Source organism: Mya arenaria, chromosome 7 (genome assembly GCF_026914265.1).
Source record: "Mya arenaria isolate MELC-2E11 chromosome 7, ASM2691426v1".
In the NCBI taxonomy this organism is placed as follows: Eukaryota; Metazoa; Mollusca; class Bivalvia; order Myida; family Myidae; genus Mya; species Mya arenaria.
Genome location: NC_069128.1, coordinates 38,697,334 through 38,724,708, shown reverse-complemented (window position 1 = coordinate 38,724,708; position 27,375 = coordinate 38,697,334). Strand labels below are relative to the sequence as shown.

The window sequence follows — 27,375 nt, the reverse complement described above, 5'->3', positions numbered from 1 at the left end:
ATATCGAGTAATCCGATTAGTTACATCCTTCTTATATCCAATTAAGACCAGTATTTAAATCCACTTAATGTTTTATTAATTTAGGTCTTGGTTTATTTAAAAGAGCTTAAATGTTTATTTTATTATCTGTATCAGGTTAATTTCCGGGCTTCATAACGGTAATGAAAATATTGTAAGCCGTTAAAAGTTGCAATTCAATATCAAGGAAAATCGAAAATTGAGATATAAAGGTTATAAATATGACTGTGATAAAACAAGATGTAAGCTTAATATATTGTGACTTTAGCATTTTATTTAAGAAGAATGCTTCTTCAAAGGAAACAGCAAAGGGTAATACTATTGAATAGTATTGTTTCACAACAATTGTATCATTTTAATGATCATCAAGTATCAATATAATTATTACATCGAATAGATTTGCATTTTAAGTATACACTGTACACTTTAAGCAGTTAACTGTAAGCTTTCTATCAGCATATACATGTTGATAAGGGTAAACGAACGCATCAGGAAGAATAAACAAAATAAGTTCCCACGTACACGGTATTTCTGATGCATACTTAAACGTGACAACATTCTTGAAAATAATACAATGATTAACGGGCAGAATACTTAAGATCTCCATTTAAGTGCATAAGCTCTAGTTTCCTCCTATGTGTGTGTTCCTAACCTAGTGGCATGCACTCTATCGATATCATATGGTTACATGTCTATGTAGTTTTGCTCAAACTGGTATGACATTTCTACGTTAATATGTGAATGTCAGATTCCTATGGATGAAAAACTACAATCTTTAGACTAGTCTAATTGATTTTGGAAAACAGTTGTTACGGGTTAATATTTAATAAAGCTAAACATGCAGTTTTGCGATTAGTTCTAGAAAAATACGCTGACACACCGATTCTGGCAAATCACCCAAACCTTAGCGCTAGGTTTAAAACATTCCAACGGCAGAGTTGATATGGAAAAAATAATTTTCCACTGATAAGATTTTATAATTTGAGGCATGCCTTGAAAATAGAATAATAGAAAATTACATTACTAGGCAAAATCTTTTTAATAAAAACGTTTTCGTTCCCGAAACTTCCATTCCCACTAAATGTATTGGAATCACCATATGAGCAATGTTATAAAATGACACAAAACAGAATGCACATTCTTATGGATTGTAAAAGCCTATAAATATAAAGAAAACAAATCATTCGAGAACATGAAAATGGTGGCTTGCAAATGCTGAACATATCTCTTTTTGTACAAGCAATTAAAGCAAGATGGATAAAAGAATACTGTTAAACTTACAAATGGGACAAACGATATATGCAAGTGATCAAACAATTTCGAGGAGATCTTATTTTTAAAAGCTGTTTTGATCCGAAAACCATTCAAATCTCAATTAAAATATTATTGTTTCTACCTAGATGTTATACAATCATTTGCATCGTTTACATATTAGACGGATTCTGCAATAATAGCAAAACAATTATATGGATTAACAGCTGAAAATAGTCAAACACCAACAACACCTCAGTGTAATATCGACAAAGCGTATAGCAGAAATGACACAATACGTGATTGGTCAGAACCAAAGCGCATCCCGACGCGTGTTTCCGCCAGACCGACCTACAAGAAGAGAACACTGCCAAAACACCAGAAGCAAGAAATTGCATCGTCGGCTCCGAGCATCAACTTTGATTTGATAAACGGTGAACGTTCTAGGACATAAGAAAGCCGAAACCATACATTTAATCAACATAACAAACGTCGAATAATGACGCAGACGTCGCTGAGCACACCGACGTGTGCGACAGTGATGGCCAATTCGAGCAATATGTTCAAAAACGAACCAAACATTTATATGTAGGTGGTTTTAAACCATCCATTACTGAAGACAAAATTGCCAACTATATCGATAAACGCGACCCAAAGGTTATACTTATGTAGCTATATTTCCAAGCCGGCGTTACAACAAAGTCGTGGTGCGCGTTAACGTAGAAGACGATGATACGGCCACTCTTCTCACGGACGACCCGGAGTTCTGGCAGCTTGGTATAACGTGTCGGCCTTGGGCCAAGCAGAGGTCGAATGGGTTTCAGGGCCCACATGAAAATCGCGTCACTCTCGGCAACCGACGGGGACCAAAGGGTTTAAACGAAAACATCCAAAACCATGGCTTCTTTGACAGGAAGTACTGATTAACATTTTCATTTGCATCATGACACTTCAAATATTAAATATAGCAACCTGGATCGCAACAGTTATAATTTCTAGTGCAAGCGTTTCTGAGCATTGTTTGTTTCAATTTACACTTTATGGGCTGTATACACAGTAACTTTTTACGTTATTCACTGGTAGCTCCAGATTTATTAACTGTAAGTTAGATACGTGTTGGTAAAGGAGGACTCTCAATATTATGGAACAAATGAGTTAATGATATTGTTTTGCCGCTTGTGCTTAATTCGAAGTATATTATAGGCATATAAATTAATATTAGCCCTGGGCATTATGTATTTGTATTTTTAGTTAATGTACCTTGTAAGAACCACAATATAGCACTATCAAATAATGGCATTGATGATATTGAAAACATAATATGCATTTACATAGATAGAGGCAATACTTATGATATGGGAGATAACAAAACAGAACTCCCCTCCAGGCATCAAGCGCCAATTACCTTAGAGTCGAGAGACAAAATACTTGTTGATTTAATGATGCGACACAAGTTGGTCGCTGTAAATGGTTTATTATTTTGTACAGGAGCGGAGTTCAGTAATGTACAATATAATAGTACGAGAGAAACTCTTATTGGCCATACATTAATTCAAAGTAAAAATGTCGATAATGTTGTATATTGTAAAATGCCAAACGATAATTGTATTAATGTATCAAGCTCCCGTCCTATCATAATTTATAAACATGAAAGTACAAATAAGATTACAGAGAAAAGTTGATACCTACATTATAAATTGGAAGAATATAAAAGGTTCTTATATAGCTCAGTAAACTGAGTGTGTGCAGAATAGTGAAATGTTAAATAATTTGTTTGATGAGAATATTAACACAACAGATTATTTTGCATCGTACCTAAGTATCAACGTTACAAACGATTTCTAAAAAGTGCATCCCAAAACCACGATGTATACCATATTTGAAGCCATATTGGTACCAAACTCTGGCTGTTTTACATAAAAGCATGCAAATTCGACAAAAACAATGAATGGATGATAATCAACCAAGGGGGGATGGATTTAATACGTACGTCGAATACAAACATGCAAAGTCTCTGTTTTATTTTGAAAAAAACTAGAAACAGAGATTGATCAAGATGCTGAAATTAACAATATATTGGCGCTTAATTAACAAACGTCGCAAGTCAACGACTAACTTAAAAATGTTTGAAATGACATTTGGCGACCATATATGTAATAATTCTCAAAATATAAACAATGGCTGGAAAGAACAATTTTCTTATCTGTACAAAACTGACATTGATCCGAGCTTTGATGATGAACACCTTTTAACATGTAAAGAAAGGTTGAACATCATCAAATCTAATCAGCAGGAAATTATGTTGACTTTTATCTAACAAAAAAAGTAATTTTACAATGTTTGAAAACTTGCAAAAAAGGAAAAGCAAGTGGCTATGACAAATTTAATTATGAACACTTAATATACTGCGGACAAAAAAAATGTTATTATTACGACTGTTTTACAATATTAAAAACAATTGATTATTTCCCTATTGACATGAAAAGAGGCATTACCACGACTTTATACAAAGGCGGGAACAAAAAGAAAAGCAATCCGAATAGCTATCGCGCTATATCATTGTGCTCTACTGTACTGAAACTTTATGAAAAAGTAATTCTATTTGAAATGAAATGTGAAGAGTGGCTACTGGGCAATAGCCTCCAAGATGGCTTTCAAAAAGGTTTTAGTTGTATCATGACATCATTTCTTGTTTGTGAAAGCATACACTTTACAATGAAAAACAATCGTAAGCTGTATACCTGATCACTTGATGTTCGTCAGGCGTTTGATCATGTTAAGTTTACAATTCTGCTTACAAAGTTATACGATGATGGTGTCAACCCATATTTGTTAAAAGTTTGCATTAATATAATCGAAAACGTTTATAGCTGCGTACGAACACAAGGATGGGTATCTGAATGGTTCCCTATACAACCAGGAACGAGACAAGGCCTGTGCTGGAGTCCAGTTTTGTATCTCCTTCTACATTAATAATATAATGCACTACAATTAAGAAATCAAGGCACTCGTTGACTCTATTAGCACGTCAATGTAGGTTGTCCAACGCACGCCGACCATATGGTACTACTCTCGCTCAGCAAAATGGCCTGAGAGAACTAATGAACATTTGTTATTCTAATTCAATCAAAGGACAATATCAGTATAATGCTAGTAAAACAAAAGTAGCTGTATTTAACGAATCAAAGTTGAATTTCGCACGTAGTGAACGGTCGTGGTGTTTAGAAACATACTGTGTGGAAGAAAAAGTCAGTTACATGCATCTCGGGGTACTATACGACATGTGTATAAACTTAAATAAGAGTATAGAAGATGCATGCAATACATTAAGAAAAACTTATTTCGGTATAACTGATTGCGGGGTATTAGATGACCAATGTCTACACCCCCTAACCATGAAACATTTGTACGAAACGATACTACTTTCAAAGGCTTTATACAGTTGCGAGGTTTGGTACAATATCTCAGTAACACAAATAAACTCCCTTAGTCGATTCAAGGATTTTCGCGCGCATGTAGATCAGACGTAGCACTAGGCTATATCGGTATTTTATCTTTGCAAACTGGACCCCGCGAAAACCGTTAAACGAATATTTATATACAGTCTTCTTGAATTCCTTGAGAATCCAAGTCAAATAACAGGATTTTCCCCCGATATTTACCAAATTTTGAGCAACTACAATATTTTGGTTTATGTAAACCAATATAAAAAATGGCACGTTTCCAGAAATGTATACGTGGTAAAACATCGTTGAGAAATCTGTTTACGAAGTCGCTAACGCAGAATATCAATCAAGGCTATTGAGTGAAGACAGTTTGCGTGGTTTTCTGTCTATAAATAATTAAATATCACCATGTATTATATGGAGGTTCAGTCAAATTTATCGCGAGCAACTGAACTATTGCAGGACGGTGGCTCTAGCTCTAAGTAAAATTTTCAGCAGACCCTACGTTACTAAGTGCACACTATGTTATTATCAAATGTATTTCATTGAAGAAAATATTTTGTTATTTTGTCGTTCGAACGATACTACTAGGCAGTGCCTTTGGCGAACATTAAGTTAGTTGTTCACAGCAAAACAGTATGACAAATTTTGTCAAATGCATTATTCAAAACAATTATTAGAAATGATGTCCGTTTTCCGATCTTTTACCCTCAGCGACCACAGTCGAGTACATATCTTCAAGACGATACTGCGATACCTACATTTTCTCAGCAAGCCACTGGCTCAATTTTCACCGCATATGTAATTACATATACAATGTGTGTAAACTTACCCTCATTTGAAGTCTTGTTCATTTGGGTTGTTTTTTGTAAAGTAACTATTTATTTCTCTGTGTTTACTGTACTTATAAATATCACTCGGTATTGTTGTGTACCTTGAAATTGATGTCATGCATATCATTTTCCTATTATTTTCCATTTTATGATTGTTTATCAATTGTATATTCATGTATTGTATGTTATAAATATGTTATGCGCTTCACTGTTGAAGGAATAAAATAATCTATATATCTATCGATCTATATTATCTTGCTATTGGTACATTAATTCACAGTTCGTTTTTTTGTTTTTGTTTTGTAAATTCCTGCGCTATAATAATGCCCTTAATTGTGAATATAGAGTCTCACGTATAAGAGCTTATTTTGAACGTGTTTTGTAATAATAAACACACTTTGCATATTACTTAAGAAGATTGCTTTCTTTAAAAGAAAATGACCAACTGAAATACCACTGAATATTAGAATAACATTGTTTTCCAATATGTGTTACATGTTAATGATCATCAACTATAAATAAGATTAATAATATTCGAATAGAGTTGTATTCTAAGTATAAACTGTATACTTAGCAATTTACTGTCAGTCATTATATCTATGTTTATTAGGGTTGAACGAACGCATTTAGAAAGAATAAACACCTACATTCCAAAGAAAACGGTACATCGGATGCATACTTAAACTTGACGACAGTATTTGAAAAAAAATCAAAGATGACAGTGCAGATTACTCAAGAAATCCAATTAATTGCATAAGCTCTAGTTTACTCCCATGCGCTTATTCATAACCCAGTAACATTTATATATCGATGGCATATGATATGAATATCCCTGAGTCATAACTAAACCCGCTTATCTAGTGCAAATATTGAAGAAACAGGTAAATGTTTACCTTTTTGGACATTTTACATGCGCAATTACGTTCTACGGTTTTACATTACATGTCTATGTAGTTTTGCTAAAGCTAAGGTATGAACTTGCAACGTTTATATTTGTAAGGTTTAAGATAATATTTACGTTACAAACGGAGTCCTATATCTAATACCGACTTTGATATAAATGCTGAATTTAAGAAGATCAATGTCAGATGAATTATCATGTAGCTGATTAGTAAAATGTCGTACCTGAACTGTATTAGGCCATACCGACTAACCGTAATTTCATTATGTTGGTTATAAAACTGTTAATGTTAAGGTAAATCTCTGAAGCGCTAATGACTTTAAATCTGCATTTATTTATTTTAAATATGCAAGTTACCAATGTAATCGAATGACCTGTACATGAACTTATCATCAACCATTTACATTTCGTCACGCAGTTCCGTAAACAATGCACATGCACAAAATCGAAGAGGCAATTTATAATTAATTAATAAATTAAGCGTATATCAATGACACATACCGTATAGAAACTAAATATTAGCCAATTGCTTTATTTTCGACCCGCCACATTTTTCTGCGGAAAGGGAAAAATGTGCAAAGTGCTACTTCCGTTTTTGAATTATCATCTTCTTGTGTGTGTTGAGCGGTATTGGGACAAATCATTTCGCTGAATCAAAAAATAATCTTTGTATTTTATATTATTAATCAACTATTACGTATTTGACGTGATGCGGGGACAATCGTGGTACCATAACCAGACAATTGAAGACAATATATGTCAAAAATCGCTCAAGATAGACTAAACTCGGCCAATATCAACGAAACTCGGCAAATATGAGTTTCGATTGGCTACAAAACTCGCCTAATAAAGGATTTGAGAAATGGACAATTTTCATTGGCTGTCGAAACTCGCCTAATATGAGAAATAGGCTAAAAAACATTTTATTTTTTAAGGTACCCATTTTGATTTCCGTTTTCCGACTGTTTTGATTTGTTTTGCTTCGTATAAACCTATTTGGATTACTTGAACCTATTAAATACTTGAACCACTTTGTACGGTTTGATATTACAGTTGTTTTTAACCCATTGGTGGATTTTACGACTATAATGTTATTTTACACCGATAAAATGGAGGACGAAGGTAAAACATTTGACGTTTTACGATAAGTGTTTAGCGATTTACGAAATTAAGACGAAAAGACATACCTCTTTACACTGTACAGTACATAATTCACAAGTATGCGCAATGTCACTTTAAGGATGCATGTCAAAATCAGCAAAGTCAAGTTAATAAATGCAGACACCATAATCAAATAAGGGATAAATGCGGATTGAATGTAAACTTAAGGTAATTTATTAGAATGTTTACACCAAGATGGTAATAGTTGATAAATAAAATACTTATTATTTAGGTGATTTTATATTGGCCGATTTATTTGTCCTCGGCCTTTCGGACTCAAGCAAATACAGCTTACCTCGGACAAATAACTCGACCAATATGAAATCACCTAATTAATAACATTATAGTATTTACCTCTTAACGACGAAATGTATTGTACACAAAATAGTGTGAAACTCTTCATGACCTGTACATGCATGTTTTTAAGTTAATGACTTTATTCGTGAAGTCAATGGTAGGGCGAAATGAGCCCCACTTTTATTTCGCATCTTTGCCCTACCAATTGAGGCATATTTGCAAAACAAGAGATAGCAGAAGCGAATCATAGCTGGTTTTTTTTTCAGGCTGCAATTAAGTGTGTTCATATTGAAAGGTCCTCCTTGGCTTTGGCCCAGTTGCAGTAAGTACAATTCGGGTTACGGTTTGGGACGATACAATTCGCCCCTCCGCTCCTTCGTGAAGGTAATGGAAACATGATATTACAATCCTGGTTACGGTTTGGGACGATACAATACGCCCCTCTGCTCCTTCGGGAAGGTAATGGAAACATGATATTACAATCCGGGTTACGGTTTGGGACGATACAACACGCCCCTCCGCTCCTTCGTGAAGGTAATGGAAACATGCTATTACAATCCGGGTTACGGTTTGGGACGATACAACACGCCCTCCGCTCCTTCGTGAAGGTTATGGAAACATGATATTACAAAATAGAGGTTTCTACGTAAAGACCCTAGAAGTATTTGTGTATTATGTTCGTTCAGAGCTTTTTTGGTATATTTGGAAATCCAGGATGGCGTCCAAGATAGCCGCGATCAATTGAAAATTTGTGGCGACTTGAATAAATTTGATTGCGAAGCCTGTACGGGTTTGACAATATTATAAAGTATCAGTGTTTAAAAATGTGAAAACAAATGTAATTTCCAGTTTCCGGTGTCCGTCACATATATTGATCACAATAAAATGTCATTTTATCAATTTAAATAGTTTTTGTGAATTTTCAAACAACATAAAAGGATTAAAGGGCCATATTTTAGTGATCAAGCTATGTGACGGACACCTGTGTCATGTTGTATGCTTATCTGAAATTTGAAGACACTTAACATGTTCCAGAAGCATATGTTTCAGATGTAAATCTCAAACAATTTAAATAGACTGAGGAAGAACTGTGTTTAGTCTTGGTGTGTCGTATGTACATCCATATTACCTTCATCGTCAAAACTACAGTCTTACAACACAACGGATGTGGTCGTACATAGTCACCTGTATGATCGCTCCATCGTCTACCTCAACCTTATTAAACTGTATTCGTATATAATCGTTACGTATCGTGGTATAATTATAAATACTCTGCTCTAATTCATAACAGCGTAGATAGTATTCACATTTCCGTCTTAGAACAATCGTTACTGTTCGTATGAAGATGACATTAGAGCCGCCTCACCAGTCTTTACATTGCTACAATCTATTGGCAGCCTTAATGTTAATAGGAAGAAATCATATAGTTTGACAATTGTTTTCTTATATATCTGACTCAAAACAGAAATATTTAAATAAGGGTTTAAAATGAATTTATAAATAGTTGATTAAAAATGCGTTATTGATTTATACTGTTATCAGTATTTGTAAACTATAGCAAAAAAACATACACTCATATTTCGTTTAATAACATAAAGATTTAAACATTTTAAATTAAGGGCGTGCAAACAAGAAATTTATACATCATTTATATAAAGTAATATTTTGGGACAAATCATTTAAACATCGAATAATTGTACCATATCAAAAGAAAATTTCACAATGCACGGCGAAGCCAACTCAATTAAATCAATACTAAATAGAATGTTCTATTCATTCATTCTCAACGGCAAATGAATAAGTGAATAGACTAACAAGGTAATGATAATCTTAACAAGGTAAAGATCTACCCTATTGAAGAAGTTATAAAACGAATTATTGACAAATTGTTGAAGCCTAGATATTTTCAATGCAACACCGTGTCATTTGTATAATTAATAACGCCTAAGCTTTTGAAGATGGCATTCGTCATGGAAAGATTTGAGGACATGCACGAAACATGATATTCAATCTTTGTGATCAATTAACACATTTCACCATTTTCGTGTCGTTTACAAGTTTAATATAGTAGCGACATACGCACAATGAATGTTCAGAATATACACTGTGAACAAGTATCGCTCGATAAATATCTGCTTTCAGTCAATGAAATAGGACTTCCGTGTCCCAGAAGTAAAGAGTTCAGAAGTGAGACAGAACCAAATGCATGAGAAGGTGTTAAAGAACATTGGATTGTTAAACATTACTGAGAGACGTCAGGTAAGGTTTTATTTATACATATATATATTATTTATCGCATAGTTTAATTTCTGATACAAATGTAGCAACCTTTATATTCTAGAAGGTGCACAATGTATTTATTAAGTGAATTCTATTTCAATTTTTATTTTTAAGAGAATAAAGTTAAGGGATTGTAAAAACCAAGAGGTTATAAAAGGCAAATCAGTGGTAATAAGTGAAATTGGAAGTTCCTTAAGAACGTTAATTGATTTTTTGTCAGACTATGAAGGTCAATTGTTCCAAAATGTTCATTTTAAAGAACAAATATGCTAAACATTTTACCACAAAAGTGCAGTTATTTGGCATATTTTAATCCGAAAGGACGCCAACAAACTTGGGCCTTAAATTAGGATTGCATATTGAAATATTGTAATGATCTCTAATCATTGAAGTACTTGGGGTTTACCTTTTCGTTTTTTTTTATTATTATTTGTTTTATTGATAAGTTTCCTCAAGTTAAAGCATACTTTGATAAGATTTACCTTTTGCGTTTTATCTTTATTAAGAATTGTTGGGATTAGAGTGAGGTTTGTGCACATAAACTGGTTTAAACCCCCAGTAAATTTACATTTTACTGACCGTTCCAAGGCGGTACCTAACAATTCTCGTTAAACACACCAATTATTTATATATATATAGTATTTATGCACTGTGCTGTTTGTATAGTTTTGTGCTGTTCTATGTTTCTTGTTTGTGATTTTGTGTTCTATGTCTTTGGCGTTTGCCCATTGCCACTAAACCGGGTTTATGTTTAAACTTTTTGCTACTGAGCATGTTTCTGTAGCTTTTTGCATATATATTGCAATTTGATGTCAAATATTTATTCTGATAAAAGTCTTTAAAATCAATTAATCTGATATGAATTTCTATTGTGTTCGGTAACGCGTGTATTTGCACTCGGATGTATAATAGCTGTTGTCTGTGTGTCTGGTTATTATATAATTAATAATTGATTTGATTTTTTTTTAAAACATGAATAACATTACAATCAATATGACATTTCAAATTAAGGACTGTTTTACTGGTATACACATGAACACTGTTTGTCTCCACGCAATGGTGTGGAGGGGCAGCCCCAATAAACAATACATTTCTATGATAATATTACACGTACAATCAATTAATAAAACGTCTTTACTATGATAATAACAGTAAGTGTACAAATGCAGTTATTCTCGTTAATGTTGTCTGCCAAACAAGTAATTTAATACTTGATTATCATTATATGCAACACTATATTTAGAATAATTATATATATCATTTTTATTTTTATTAGCATTTTGCTTCTGTATGTTCTTATTGTAGAATCAATAATAGTTGTAGTGGTATAGTTATATGTAGGGTTTGTGGTAGAGGTAGTGGTAAAGGTAGTGGTAGATGTATTGGTAGAGGTAGAGGTATAGGTATATATGCAAGTAGAGGTAGTGGTAGAGGTAGATATAGTGGTAGTGGTAGTTATAGAGGTAGAGGTAGTTTAGTGATAGTGATAGTTGTAGAGGTAGAGGTTAATAAGAGGTAGAGTTAGAGGTTAAGACGAGGTAGGGGTAGAGGTAGAGGTAGATTTAGAGGTAGAGGTTGAAGTAGAGGAAGAGGAAGAGGGAGTGGTAGATGCAGAAGTTGAGGTAGAGATAGTGATAATGGTAGTGGTAGAGGTAATGGTATTGGTAGTGGTAGAGGTAAAGATAGAGGTAGAGGCACAGGTAGAGGTAGAGGAAGAGGTAGTGGTAGACGTAGAGGTAGAGAAAGATGTAGAGGTAGAGGTAGAGATAGTGGTAGAGGTACAGGTCGTGGTAGAGGAAGAGGTAGAGGTAGAGGTAGAGGTAGAGGAAGAGGTAGTGTTAGATTTAGTGGTAGTGGTAACGGTAGAGGAAAAGGTAGAGATAGATGTAGATGAAAAGGTTGAGGTAGAGGTAAAGGAATATGTTGAGGTAGAGGAAACAAAGAGGTAGAGGTAGAGGAAGAAATAGAAGTAGAGGTAGAGGAAGAGGTGTAGGCAGAGGTAGAGGTAGAGGAAGATGTAGAGGTAGATGAAGAAGTAGAAGTATTGGTAGAGTTAGAGGAAGATGTAGAGGTAGAGGTAGATGAAAATGTAGAGGTAGAGATAGAGATATAGGTAAATGTAGATGTAGAGGTAGAGGTAGCGGTAGAGATAGAGGAAGAGGAAGATGTAGAGTTAGAGGAAGAGGTAGAAGTAGAAGTAGAGGTAGAGGTAGGGGAAGAGGTAGAGGTAGTGGTAGTGGTAGATTAAGATGAAAAGGAAGAGATAGTAGTGGTAGTAGTAGTAGTAGTAGTAGTAGTAGTAGTAGTAGTAGTAGTAGTAGTAGTAGTAGTAGTAGTAGTAGTAGTAGTAGTAGTAGTAGAAGAAGTAGTAGTAGTAGTGGTAGTAGTAGTAGTAGTAGTAGTAGTAGTAGTAGTAGTAGTAGTAGTAGTAGTAGTAGTAGTAGTAGTAGTAGTAGTAGTAGTAGTAGTAGTAGTAATAGTAAAAGTAGTAGTTACAGTTAAAGCAGCAGCACCAGTAGAAGTAGTAGTTTCAGTGGCAGCAGCAGCAGAACTAGCAGTAGCAGTAGTAGTAGTAGTAGTAGTAGTAGTAGTAGTAGTAGTAGTAGTAGTTGTAGTAGTAGTAGTAGTAGTAGTAGTAGTAGTAGTAGTAGTAGTAGTAGTAGTAGTAGTAGTAGTAGTAGTAGTAGTAGTAGTAGTAGTAGTAGTAGTAATAGTAGTAGAAGTAGTAGTAGTAGTAGTAGTAGTAGTAGTAGTAGTAGTAGTAGTAGTAGTAGTAGTAGTAGTAGTAGTAGTAGTAGTAGTAGTAGTACTAGTAGTAGCAGTAGTAGTAGTAGTATTTGTAGTAGTAGTAGTAGTAGTAGTAGTAGTAGTAGTAGTAGTAGTAGTAGTAGTAGTAGTAGTAGTAGTAGTAGTAGTAGTAGTAGTAGTAGTAGTAGTAGTAGTAGTAGTAGTAGTAGTAGTAGTAGTTGATAAGGTCATCAATGCTAAATGATTTTGTTAGTTAATAACAAAACTGTTAAAGTTAAGATCAATTCAATTAATTTGAATATATCCTTTCATCTTTTACCAAAATATGACAAAATTAAACAAATGCAAGTATAATGGGAGATTTTCATTATGTTCTTTCTTATTTACCATTTAATTTGAAATAAACCATATAAATCTCGAAGACAGATACTTAAAATACAAAATACAAAAGCTTGTTTTTCAGTAAGATTTAAGTGATCACTTTAAAGAGTACTGGTTTAATATTTCCTTTATGATTTCTTCAATAAATCCTTTTTGATATGGTATTGATTATTATATTGAAACGAGCGTAATTCTTTTACAATGGTTAAAAACGAGGAGAACCTAAATGCTTTTCATCCGTATGCGTGTGATTTTGATCAATTTTAAGTTAGTTCAATACAATAATTACATTAGAAAATTACGCAGCAAGCTCAATGTTTAAATTACAAACGATACATTGTGCAAGGTTAACCCTGATCGGTTAAAATCTTTCTCAATAAAGCGTAGTCATTATTAAGTCATTTTAGTTTAAGTCTTTTTATGAGTTATCGGTATAATATGTACATTGACAGTGAACTCTTTAACTAGATCTGTGATCGTCTCAAAGTACTTGCACCATGTTTATCATAACAAAGACGTCTAATCCAGGCAAAGATGTATTCCATTTGTTTGTCGTGTGACTGTTTTATGCCGAAACGATTTTGCCGTTTATATTCTCTGAATAGATATATTCAAAGGGGCACAATGTAAAGTAAGGCCAAACAAATAAATTTGATTTTAATGAATTTATGAAGAATCATTTGACTTTAATGATCAAAACAAAACGCACGTAATTTGTGTACAGATAAACACTATTTTGGGTCGAAATTTAGGACCATGACGCTATTAGTTATAAAGGATATTATTTTGTATCGGTAATACATTTTTTTTCATCAATCTTAATTAATCCCTACTTAATTACTTGCAACAACTGCTCGACGGGCAGGCTCCGATTTATCTTTAGATTGAGGTGATTCAACCATTTAGTCTTTCAGTGCTTGTTTTTAAGTATATTAATGAAACTCTATTACCTTGTTTGAAGTACATATTAAATCTATCTAACAATATAAAGCTGTGTTGATGTGAACATACAACATCTAAAAACATAAATGCAAATACTTTCAAAAAAATTCAAAACAGCAAAGAACATATTTTAATCAATTTACATTTTCTCTACATTCTCTAGAATGTAGCTATGCTGTACACTCATGGTTTTAGGACTTTATGATATATGTATATTTTGTTTTGGGAGTGAAAAATTATATACGCATTAAAACCAAATCGTTTTACTATTATTGATTGCATTCCAAGTGTTTAAGCAATGAATACATATTTGTTTTTATATCTACTTCCTTTACAATATTAAGCAGCAAACACTTAACTCAAATAACTCAATAGAGCCGGGATGGTATCAAAACTTCAATCAATAATGATAAGTTATTTGCAGTGTTATATAGACATTGCCATTGTGAAGGCTACAAGGCAAAGATTTATACAAGAATTCCACAATCAAAGACATACATTTCGCACAAAATGAATAGGACACTTGTGGTAAGCTAAGCCAATTCGATTTGATCGGTTCAGAAATAATTTGTAAAACATTTACTTTATGTAAATATATGACCTGATAATATATAATGAGTTTTACTAACATACAAATACAATTCCATTTTACGTTAACGTACACAGCAATGAAATACATTGACTTCAATTTCTGAGCCATCTTTAAATCTTTGATTTGTACCGGCCAAAATAACACATTTGCATGATATAGGTAAAACAGCAATGGAATAATTTTGGATACCCTAGAAGTCTAGGGTCTCTTTGACATTTTGGTTAGAGTTAATTCAAATACAAGTCAATTACGTTTCAATTAATGATTTTGTTTTATTTATATAATGGTATTTGATTTAAAACTTCATCTTAAATAGCAATGAAAGATTAAGATGATATTATAATCTGATTTTTTTCTTTATCTATTTAGAACTATGTTGGCATAATTCATATAATTAAACTGTTTATACGGCTCACGGATTAGCACCACAAAGGTAATAACTGCATAAGGATCCATAATATCTTATGACCATTGTCAATGACGAAGAGGAAAATCAATCATATATCATTTTGAAAGAGAAGATAATGAATTACTTTATTTTATTGCATTATGAATGCATGTCTTTTTGAAGAGAAGTTCATATCTCTAGTTTGACTTTGAGGTGATCTTAAGAATACTTGTATAAACAAGACCAAATCAAGAAGCTGTTAAAGTATCTTGTGGTTATTTAATGTGTCACCATTGATCAACCAAGCCTGTTTTCAGAAATCAAATAAATTTCTAGTAAGAAGACTGCTCCATGCTAGGTACCTTTCCACATTTTTACCATAAGTGTGCTGCATCGTTTCCAACAGAAAGGACCTTGCTCGTAAACATTATTTTAATCACTTGGTTTTAATGAAGAGTTTTGGGAGTGTAAATTGATAAGTGTTATTCGTCATAGGCGACATCACACATTCAATAGTCTAGAAAAAACCTAAGGCAGTAGCATTTTACGCGAACAGTTTACTTTCAATATTAAATAAGATCGACGATCAAGCTTTCAGATTCGTGTAAAGAAGTATGTTGCTATGGATATGTGTTAAAGTGTCATAAATTAGTTATAATTGTAGATCGGTTTTATAGGAACTATATTTGACAGTGTTCAATATCTTAATTTATGCGCTGAATATAAACAAGTTGTAAGTGTTTTAAGCTTGCACTCTGGATTTTTTTTCTTAAACCAAGAAGTTTGTTTTTCTGCAAACAATACAGGTTGGTTTGTTAATTAAAAAGTGTTTTGTAACGTGAATGTACAGAACGCTTACCACGTATTTTAAACAATCAAAGGTCCGCTTTCTGTGTCAATCATTAAATCTTTGAGTAAGAAGATCATGAATCTACCTTTTCTTTAGATTACTATGTAGATATGCTGTTAGGCGACATGGGCTCGATTTCTTTGTTTGTGGTCATCAATCTATAAAGTGGGTATCACTCGAGTTGTCCGGATTCCCACTAGCACAATAGAAAGATAATGTTGTAATAACTTGGTGCATAATCGCTTTTAAATTCAAAACATATGTTTAAACTAACTAGTTTGTAAACAATGTGAAATATTACTGCCACACTGTCAAGTCTCTCATGTAGTTGAATCCTCTTGTTCTTTCAAGAGTCCACAGTAGGGTAAATGATTGTCTACAGTAGGGTAAATGATAGTCCACAGTAGGGTACGTGCACTGTGCCATAGCAGACATGTACTCTGAAAAGGTTGTTATGTGACATACGTGGTTGAATCCGCTTGCACCCGTAAAAGTCCTCAGGAGGGTAAATAGAAGAAACACAGTGTGCCATAGAATGTTCTTTGAAAAGGTTGGTATGTGACATACGTGGTTCCCACATAAATTTTTACCAGGTTTTAATATAAAGATGATACCCATTTTTATTCGTATATTAAACTAGATTAGATCAAATTAATACATGTTATTTAAAACATACGTTATAGTTAAGTATAAGAATAGAAATAAGATGGGAAACATGTGAACTAATTTTGCAATTGAGCTAAATGTTGTTTGTGTTTTAAAAAATCGAGATGAAGCCTCATTTATTATATATTCACTTTGGGCTCTTGTCTTGTGCCTGTTAACAGTGTTTATTTATGGTTATTCAACTGCTGGTCGTGTCTGTATGGAAATATTCATTGTAATATTAGAATAATGCAGAATTGAAAATAAGATAAAAGATTTGAACTTTTCAATGTTAATGTTTATTGATTTAGGTGAATCGGACATCAGCTGGTATATAAATAGTACCGTCGTATTAAAAGGCCGGGTGCATCCGTGAATTTATTCTATTCATAGTTAGACACAACGCACGAACTATAAACAACAGAGTAGGGAATCTAACTGGTACTGGCGTTTATGTTGCATATCAAAGACTACTTTTACGTCCAGGCCTGCTTGTAAACAGACCCGGGTGCACAAATAGACCCTGGCGCACACAGTGAACTAATTTACAGTAAATTAGTCTGGATTTTAAAATAATTCGTCTTTCAATTTTCAATTTTCAATTGTCATAGTTGTTATTTTATTATATTAGATAATTGCAGACATTATTTAGATTTACCTTCAATCTTTATGTTTTATTTATGGAATTGCAATCATTTTAACAGTTTGTATTACCTGCTTTCCGGTGGTTAATAAAGATTCATAAGTGAAATATATCTTCATCATTTCAAATAGTCAACCATTAAAAATCATTTTCTCTCCATGAGGGGACTCTATGTGATACGTTTTGACACTCGGAAGCGGTAATGGGGGGAAACTGCTTAATGTGTTGCGTACTGGCACAGAACATTACTCGGAGGAGCGGAGGGACTCACAATATGAAACGTTCTGACAAGGAAAACTAATCGGAGGCGGGGAGGGGTGGGGTGCTTAATGTGTTGCATTTTAACACAGAAAGCTTCTCGGATGCGGAGAGGGGGGTGGACAATGTGATGCGTTCTGATACAGAGTGCTACTTAGAGGTGGGCTGGGGGTGCTCAATCTCATACCTTTTTACACAGAAACCTACTCAAAGGCGGGGAATAGGGCGCTTAATTTGATACGTTTTACCAGAGAAATCTTCTCGTAGGCGGGGAGTGGGTTGCTCATTGTGATACCACCTGGGACAGAAACTAACTCGGGGGCGGTGCTTGGGGTGCTAAATGTAATACGTTTTGACACAGAAATCTCCTCGGAGGTCGGAGGGTGTTGCTCAATGTGTTACGTTCTGACACGGAAAGCTTTGGAGTCGGGGAGGGGGTCACAATGGGTTGCGTTCTCACACAGAGTGCTACGTCGAAGCGGGCTTGAGATGCTCAATGTGATTCCTCCTTACAAAGTAACCTACTCGGAGGCCGGGAGTGTGGTATTTATGTGTTACCTTTTTACACAGAGACCTCCTCGGAGGCGGGGATCAATGAAAAATTCATTGATGGTAAAATGCGATGATCGTTACAAAAAATATCTCAATGAATACGGCATATATACACTTACACATGTACAAATAGTAGTAGTAGAAGTACTAGTTGCAGCAGAAGCAGCAGCAGCAGCAGCAGCAGTAGTAGTAGTAGTAGTAGTAGTAGTAGTAGTAGTAGTAGCAGTAGCAGTAGCAGTAGGTAGTAGTAGTAGTAGTAGTAGTAGTAGTAGTAGTAGAAGTAGTAGTAGTAGTAGTAGTAGCAGCAGCAGCAGCAGCAGCAGCAGCAGCAGCAGCAGCAGCAGCAGCAGCAGCAGCAGCAGCAGCAGTAGCAGTAGTAGTAGTAGTAGTGGAAAAACGTGCAGTGAGGTGAATTCCTTTCATCCGTTAAAGCTTTCTTTTCTCAGCACATAATCGGCATTGCGCTTCATTTTTATATACAATCAAATCTTTTGCAACAAGTTTCACGATACATCATCTGATTCTGTTGTGTTGTAGTCGTGAAATATATAAGCATTGAGTCAACGTTTGCTAGCATTATTTCGCCGACAACTCTAAATAACATTTTGGACAGAAAGTGAAGAAAGTAAACAGCCTGCTGCTTTTAAAAAGTAGAAGAGTATTGGACACCAGTATGTAAAAATATTACGGAATAAAACATTTTGTATAACAATTGTAGCTCATCTGAACTCGAAGGTAACAACAAATAATGTGATGGGTCTTTTTTCGTCAAAATTTTATTTAGAGAAAACGATACATTTTTATTAAAATATAACTTAATGCATTTCTTTCAAGTTTAACATGTTCATACATTCGCTTTGGTTAACATGCGTCATTACGTTTCAGTCTCTAATTAGATGAATATCTTGTTTCAATAGGTTCTGTTGTTGGCAGGACAACTAAAATCATTTATCTCTCCGCTTGCCATATTTATCCGTAGGCGTTCTAAATCATCTTTGCAATAACAGGTAAGCTCAGCAAAAGACCTGCGGTTCAACGTATTGTTTTAGGAAAACTGACTGGTTCCTGTCATGTAAAATAATCACTGATCAACAGCGGCAAAATTTACCCCCATACAATCAGGCACTATGTATTTAAAACCTTGAAATGTGACTTTCATGTTAAACTTTTCAACTCATACTCTGTTTATAAAATGGCTTGATCCGTTCCCACACCTTAAACTTGACAAAAATCACACAATAAATAACTATGTTTCGTGCCGATGTCAGTTTATAAGACTTATTTAAGATTGGAAAGTTTATATAATAATCTTATTTTTCTGTGTAGAAACCACTGACCATTTTGAAAGGTCATTAGTAGTAATTGGAAGGAAATTGAATGTTTGAAGTAAGAAAATGCTTGCTTCCACCACTGAAAGAGAAGAGAATACCTGCTCCCCAGCACTCAACGGTATAGCATGTTTTGGTTTTAATTTGACATAATCACATTTGCTTGACACAAACTGATACTAATTGCGAGTACTTGTTACCGTTCATTAACGTGAACGCAATGTACAGACCGTCTGTTAGCACTCTAGAAGTCATATGATCAACCCTGTCCGTTCAAGAGAGCGATATAGGTCATCTTAGCATTCTTGATTGATTAATTTATGTTCATCATATTTTATTATTCGCAAACCGGTTGGGAGTTTTGTTTTTTGATCAAGATCAAGTGTTTTCTTAGCATATGCAATCTTTTTCATCGAGTTATATTCAAGATTTTGTATGTTTTTACATTGTCTATTTAGTGATTTTTTTATCATGGGTCATACTGACCCTTTTCAAACAAATTACCGGTTGTCCAGTTAGTGCATTGATAAGCGCACTCGCTTCTCACCAAGGCGACCCGGGTTGGTTTCCCGTACTGGACGCATGTGAGCTTGGCTAGTAGTCACCAAGCCGTACAAGTGGGTTTTCTCCGGGTACTACGGTTTCTCCCACAACACAAAACCACACTCTCGCGCAACATTGTGCAAACGAGAGTGACTAAGTATAAGCAATCATAGCTCTCTTCATAATCGTTGTAAAATATGCAATGTTGAAACTTAAAAATTACCTGGGTAAGTATATACTTTATTCAAATAGTGATATAATTAAATCAGCTGAAATGTTGGAGTGTATCAGCATGACGCGTTTGAATTCAGTCCAGTGTACCAAATTAAATTAAGATTGCAATTAAACCCGTCAGGTATTTCATCATTAATAGCTTGGTTGTAGTTTGCACAAAAGGACAAGATCTTGAGATATAGTTTGTTTTACATGTAATCAAAAGAATGGTTTAATATTACAATAGCATTGTTCATGACCGGCTGCTCTCCTTTCAAGTGATTTTGACATTGTATGACCTGAATGGTTTTAACAGAATTCAAATTCACAAATCGGAACATATTGATTATATTTGAATCTTGCTGTTAATGTATTTAAAGTATAAGGAATTATGGGAAGGAATTGTCATGTATTACAGGTAAAACTTATGTTTTTCAAGACTTTATGCTGTTTGACATATCATTGTATTGATATGGTTGCGTGATCTGCCTATAGAGTTATCATTGTATCTTGACTATATTATGAAATACTTGTGTCATCATTATATGAGAAATACTTTGCGTTTTGCCTGAAATAATTTGTAAAGAACCCTGTATAGAAAATGTTACGATGAAGTTTGTGGAGTAATGAATATAAAACGACTATACCAGACGCTTTAAATCAAAAATACCAATAAACTTAAATAGCCACTTCTCGTTTCTTACGCGAACAAGTAAATACCGATAAAGGCGGAGGTTTTTCGGTAAAAACATATTACTTTCATAATTTATATTCATTGTGAGGATTACTTACACTACCATCAACTCGTTTTTGCAAAAACACGCGTTGCCACCGCGGGAGGGATTGCTTCATCTCGGAAAAGCGCGGCGTTATATACCGAGGTAACAAACGTTGTGGTGCGAGTCATCGCCGCGTTAATCTGTTGCTATCGCGTACGATTTCGGAAAACATGCACGCGGCATATCGCCGCGATGGGCTTACCTCGATATGTATGTATTCTAACCGGGGAGAGGTAATACAAATAAAAGATTATACAAATAAATTAAACCGTGTTTACAAATTTGATTTCACTCAAATCTGAGGGTAAACTATATCATCCTCAAAACTTGATAAAAGTGTCGCTGGAATAGTAAGTGTTGTTAAAGTATTTTCATAATTCAATTAACACAATTTATGATTTATTAACAATCACACAAGTTTAACGGGTGAATTCGTAATTTTAGATTGTTTCGAACAAGGTGAAAATTGCGTCTGAATACTAAAAGCATTATTTTTTAGAGATTAAACTACGTTTTGAGTACGAAAAAACAGTGGTGAATAACGGGCCTAGATTGTATGAGGTAAATACAACTGCCATCACAGACTTGACACCTATCTTAATAACCGTTAATGAACATTTCGCAACACAACGCGATAGAGCCCGGGGGAATTAGAGATATAAACACGGTGGGCATTATGCTTCAATCGCGGCGTATAGTGAACATTATATAAAATAACGTCCGGGTTTATAAAAATCGCGGTGATGTGCAAAATAGAGTAAAACCCGTTGTTGGTAGTATGATAGCTATTTCGGGTATCTCAAGTATGTCTTGATGTGACTAACATACAAATCGGGTTATAAGACTTCAAAGTTCGGTTCACTCATGTATTTCATCACGTAACTTACAAACTAGCTTGTGTATTTCAAGTGGTTTTGGAGGTAACTCACATTTAAGTTGTGGTCTCTGAATTGTTTTTGAAGTCAACTTACAAACTAATTGTGGTATCAAGTGTTTTTCGAGTTACCTACATACTTTTTGGTGTCTCTCAAGTTTTTATCACGTAACTTGCATACTGGTGGTGGTATATCAAGTGTTTTGGAGGTAATTTACATATTTATCGGAGTCTCATTACAGTTGTGGCTATGGCCTAATATTTGGAAGCTCTAGATTGATATTAAGGGTCTCTGTCTTAAAAATTTGGGAATTTGACCTAATTGTTTTTGTCTCTGACATAATAACTGTGGTCTGTGGCATAATATATTGGGTTTCTAGCCTAAAGCTTGGGGTTTCGGCCTTTTAGGTGGGTCCTTTGACATGATAGTTGATGTCTCTGATAAAATAATTTGGGTTGCTGACAATATAGTTAAGGTAGCTGGCCTTAAACTTGGAGTCTATTACGTATCTTTTCTCTGGCATGATACTTGGGGACGCTGACATGATATTTGGGGTGTTGACAACATAAATGGGGTATGTGACATAAATGTCGGGGTTTCTGACATGTTTTGTTTTCGATCTATCTTACAGACTAGTTTCTAACTAAACAGAAAAGGTCTCTGGCTAAATAGTTGAGATCTCTAGCCTAATGGTTTGGGTCTCCGACATAAAAGGTAGAGCTTATGACAAAATAGCTGGGGTCCCTGACATAGTAGTTGAGGTTCATGGCTGAATAGTTTTGTTCTTTTTCATATAAGTTTGGGTCTCTTACATATAATTTGGGGTTTCTCAAGTGTTATCTTATATGATAGTTGGAATCTCTTATGTAATGGTAAGGCTCTCTTTCATAATATTTGGGGTCTCCTACATAATAGTTGGGGTCTCCTATATAATAGTTGTGGTCACGTTCATAACAGCTGGGGTCTCTTACATACTAATCGGGGTCTCTTACATAATAGTTGGGTCTCCTACATAAAAGTTGGCATCCCTTTAAAAAAATGGGGATTTCTGTTATAATAGTAAGGGTTCATTTAAACAAACATGGGGTTTCTTACATACTAGTTCGGGTCTCTTACATACTTTTTGGTTTCTCTTACTTAACATTTATGGTCTCCGATATAATAGTTCGGGTCAGGGACATAAAAGTAGGGATATCTGATATAATGTTGGGGGTCTCCGACATAAAAGGTGTTGTCTCTGACATTTAATTTTGACAAGTCTTATCTAACGTAATGATTGAGTCTCTAACAAGAGCACAAACATGAACAAATGTGACGTGTGTATTTACACTTGGGCCACTTTGAAATTGTTTTTTGTTAAAACGCCAGAAAAACAGTTTATTTAAAAAAAAATCAAATTAAAATGATCGACGAATCGTTATACTAGCGAGGTAACTTTTAAAACGAGCAAAAACATATCAAATGAAAGGCTTGACTGAATTCATTTTACGGAGTAAATCCCATTGATGTAAAGAATAATATAAGTACTAACAATGCAGGTGCTTTTCAACGACTGTATGATGAACGTTCAAAGTACATGGATACATGTAACATCCATTCAGATTATGAAGGAATGTATATCTTTATGGCACCAGTGGTATGCTTATACACGATCAGATGGTAGCACTCGTATATACAGGACCTCAATTTCTCGAAACAAAATAAGTGTCTTACATCATCAAGCTTACATCACTTCTGTGGGTTTGGTATTATTTGTTATACATTTAAATACCTTTTGGACATTAAAATGACATTAACTTTATAGAAACACAATACACTTATTTTGATTTAGTTCAATTAAGATTGAGTTAGAATTGTGGCTACTTACATTAGCTGCTTAATTCTTGTTTTGAGAAATTGAGGCCAAATTAATAAATAACATTTTCTTGTCAAGGTACCATATTTGTTGAATAAAAGGAGTTGTATACATGAATAAAAGTCCCTATTTCGTACGTCTGGTCCAATGTGCATCCTGTTCAAACCTGTTAATTATATGCATGGAGAAAATCTGATCAGTAGACAATGAGGCAGACTCCGCCTTGAATATCGTAAAGTGATCTATAAGCGATGTAATTTGTACAAACAAGTGTGCAAGTCAGAAATAAACTGTCAGTCAGTATATCTATGTTAATAGCGTTAAATGTTTTGAGAAAAATAAATCACTTTCATTCCCACGACAACAGTACCTCGAATGTGAAAAGAGTAGTTGAAAATAATACCATTAGTATAGGGAAGATAACTAAACGTATCCCTTTTATTACATACACTCTAGTTTCCTCCCCTGTTCATATTTTTAACCTAGATTCACACTTTATGTTAAGTTCATGGTTATGTTACCTGAGTAATAACTTAACCTGTTAATATACAGACCCCGTTGGCTCAAACTCGCTTGGATCGAATTCCTCGATGGCTCGAACTTGATGTAAAGGACCGATTTATTTAAACTGAATGTGAGCAATTCCGCTTGGTTTGAGTTTTTCGAGGCTCGAGGTATTTTCACCTGTCCCTGAGAGTTCGAGCCAACGGGGTTCGACTGTAGTTCAAATTTGGAATATGGAATAAACAGGTAAATATACCTTATTTGTACATTTTATATTTGCAATTATATTTTAATATGTTACATAACAAATTTATATAACTAAGCTTAAACTGCAGGTTGACATTTTATCAATTTATATTTGTAAGGTTTAATAGAATAACTGTAATGTAACATATGGCATCTTATATTTTATACCGACTTAATGAAGCTTTATTTAAAATAATCGTGGCATGAAGCTGATTAGTATAATGTCTTACTTGATCAGTATAAGGCAATACTGATTCTCCTTAATTTTGTTATGTCGTTTTTTGAACCGTTTTAGGCCAAACCGACTTACCTTGGATAAGTTATGTCGGTAATTTAGCTGTTTTAGGCCAAACCGACCTACATTAAGTACGCTATGTCGGTTATATCACTATATTAGGCCATACCGACTTACATTGGTTACAGTGTGACGGTTATTGAACAGCATTAGGCCATACCGACTTACTTTAGCTTTGTTTTGTCGATTATTGAACTGTTTTAGTTAGGCTTATTAATTTATGTCGGTTATTGAACTGTATACCATACCGACTTACCGTAGTCTTGTGATGTCGATAATTGAACTATATAAGGCCATACCGATTTTATTGAATGTTAAGTGCCAAGCTCTATTTTAAATCAATTAGATAAATGAAATAAATGTTCCGACAATTTTAAGCATAAACTTAAACTTAACCTTTTTGAGATATATACAGATTAAACGGAAATTTTACACTAAAATAGAAATATCAACATAAGGTCATTAAAAACTAAAGTTGCATATTTTAATTAAAGATTTATGAATGCCTTCGTTGAACAATAATGTGGCCAGCACGCTGGTTCGAAAAGAACAAAAATGGAAGTAACAGCTTCGTAGAGAATGGAAATTAATTGCATTTGAAAAACAAAAATGAACGTTTGTTGGAGGGTAGACAGGAGACATATAGCTTATATGTCCTGTTCAAATAATACGATTAAAATGTATATTTCCATCAGTAGAACCACAGTTGGCGATTCAGCAACAAATTAAACCTCAGAGCAATAACGACGTAAATTCTGATTTGTTTCACTTGACATGTACTTTTCGTCGACGTTTTACTTTTAAAGATGTAATATCGTGACCAATATACGTATATTTTGAATATGGTAAATTAAAGCTTTTATCAATGAAACATATCACCGTGATAACTTGTGCCTAGTTGCCATTCGGTAGATCTTAATGTCTCTGCTAAGTATTGTTGCTGGCTTCTGCCATTCAATATAAGCAATTTCGTGACAAAAGGGCGAACATATCAAACACTGATTGTTAAATTTGTTTTGTTTTTTTTGCACTTATCATCACAATTAATTATGCATGTCATTTATTACGATTAATGCATATTATTGAACTAAAAACAACAGTATACAATTGCTTATAAAGATATGAATAAACGTCAAAGCTGATTTATGTTCCAAAGGCTCTAAAATCTCCATCGTAAAATTATATTCTTACTTTAATGCAATGTACTCAAGCGTTCACCAAGATCGAGTGCCTGTCAAATTGTTGAGTGAATGTACAGTATACCCGAGCAATATTATCCTACCCGTATTTGAATAGATCAAGCATTTGTATTGAAAATCACAAACTGACGAATACACTAAATTGAGTTTAAACATTTAAACAAAAGCGTCTAGCAGTAAGGTGTGGTTTAGAGATAAGGCTTTTTACATTGTTCACAATAATTACATTTGCCTGTTTGAATGGTTTAAAATATCATTTTAAAAAGTAAATATGATGTACCGTATCGCAATTTAATTTTAAATGTTCAAATTACACTGAAATAACCTAAACTCCATAGTTTGATGTTATTTGTTACGCTCTTAATCCTCAATGAAATTGTCTTAAGTGGTTTTCCAACTCATCAGTTGTATTGTACTGTCTTGCGTAACTTTATAAATCCTCAAGTTATGAAACGGTCACGTTTGACGTTTAAAAGCTATTTGTTTACAATTTCATGCGTAATATTCTCATATATAAGTTCTAGGAGTTATCCATAAATTACTTTCATGCTTTACGTATTAAAGCCTCATTTCTGTGATGCTTAATCATACGGAATGAAGATATCGTGCATACGTTTTAACGCGCCTGTTCTCTCGTACATTGGTTGGACATGGTATGGTGAAGTCTGTAAAATGGTTCAAACCAGCAAAGAATATATCCTAAAAAAAGTAATCCTTCCTGTTTCCCCCACAACACAAGACCACACTCTCGCGCAACATTGTGCCAACGAGAGTGACTAAGTATAAGCAATCATAGCTTTCTTTATAATCGTTGAAAAATATGTAATGTTTAAACTAAACAAATTACCTGGGTTAGTATATACTGACTTCGAATAATGACATTATTTGATCAGCTGAAATGTTGGAGTGTGTCAGCATGACGCTTTTTAATTCAATCCACTGTACCAAATGGAATTGAGATTGTAATTAAACCCGTCAGGTATTTTATCATTAATAGCTTGGTTGTAGTTTGCACAAAAGGACAAGATCTTGATAAATACTTTGTTTTACATGCAATCAAAAGAATGGTATACTTTAACATTAGCATTGTTCACAGCCGGCTGCAGTCCTTTACCTGAGATTTTGACATTTTATGACGTGAATGGTTTTAACAAAACTCAAGCTCACAAATTGGAACATATTGATATCTTTTTAAATCTTGCTATTTATGTGTTTAAAGTATTAGGGCTTATAGGAAATAATTGTCATGCATTACAGGTAATACTTATGTTTTTTAAGACTTTATGCTGTATGACATATTATTGTAATCATATGGTTGCGTGGTCTGCCTGAGTTATCATTGTATCTTGATT

The 27,375-nt window shown here is 34.1% G+C and overlaps 1 protein-coding gene across 3 annotated transcripts in view; it reads left to right on the top strand.

Moving 5' to 3' along the window:
- Positions 1 to 9,864: 9,864 nt before the first annotated feature.
- LOC128240301 (E3 ubiquitin-protein ligase DTX3L-like) overlaps positions 9,865 to 27,375 on the top strand; it is an 87,101-nt gene continuing 69,590 nt past the window's right edge. For all 3 annotated transcript variants that reach the window (XM_052956899.1, XM_052956900.1, XM_052956892.1), the window contains exon 1: positions 9,865 to 10,166. The gene's annotated coding sequence lies outside the window, so the exon portion shown is untranslated. The remainder of the gene's footprint in view (positions 10,167 to 27,375) is intronic.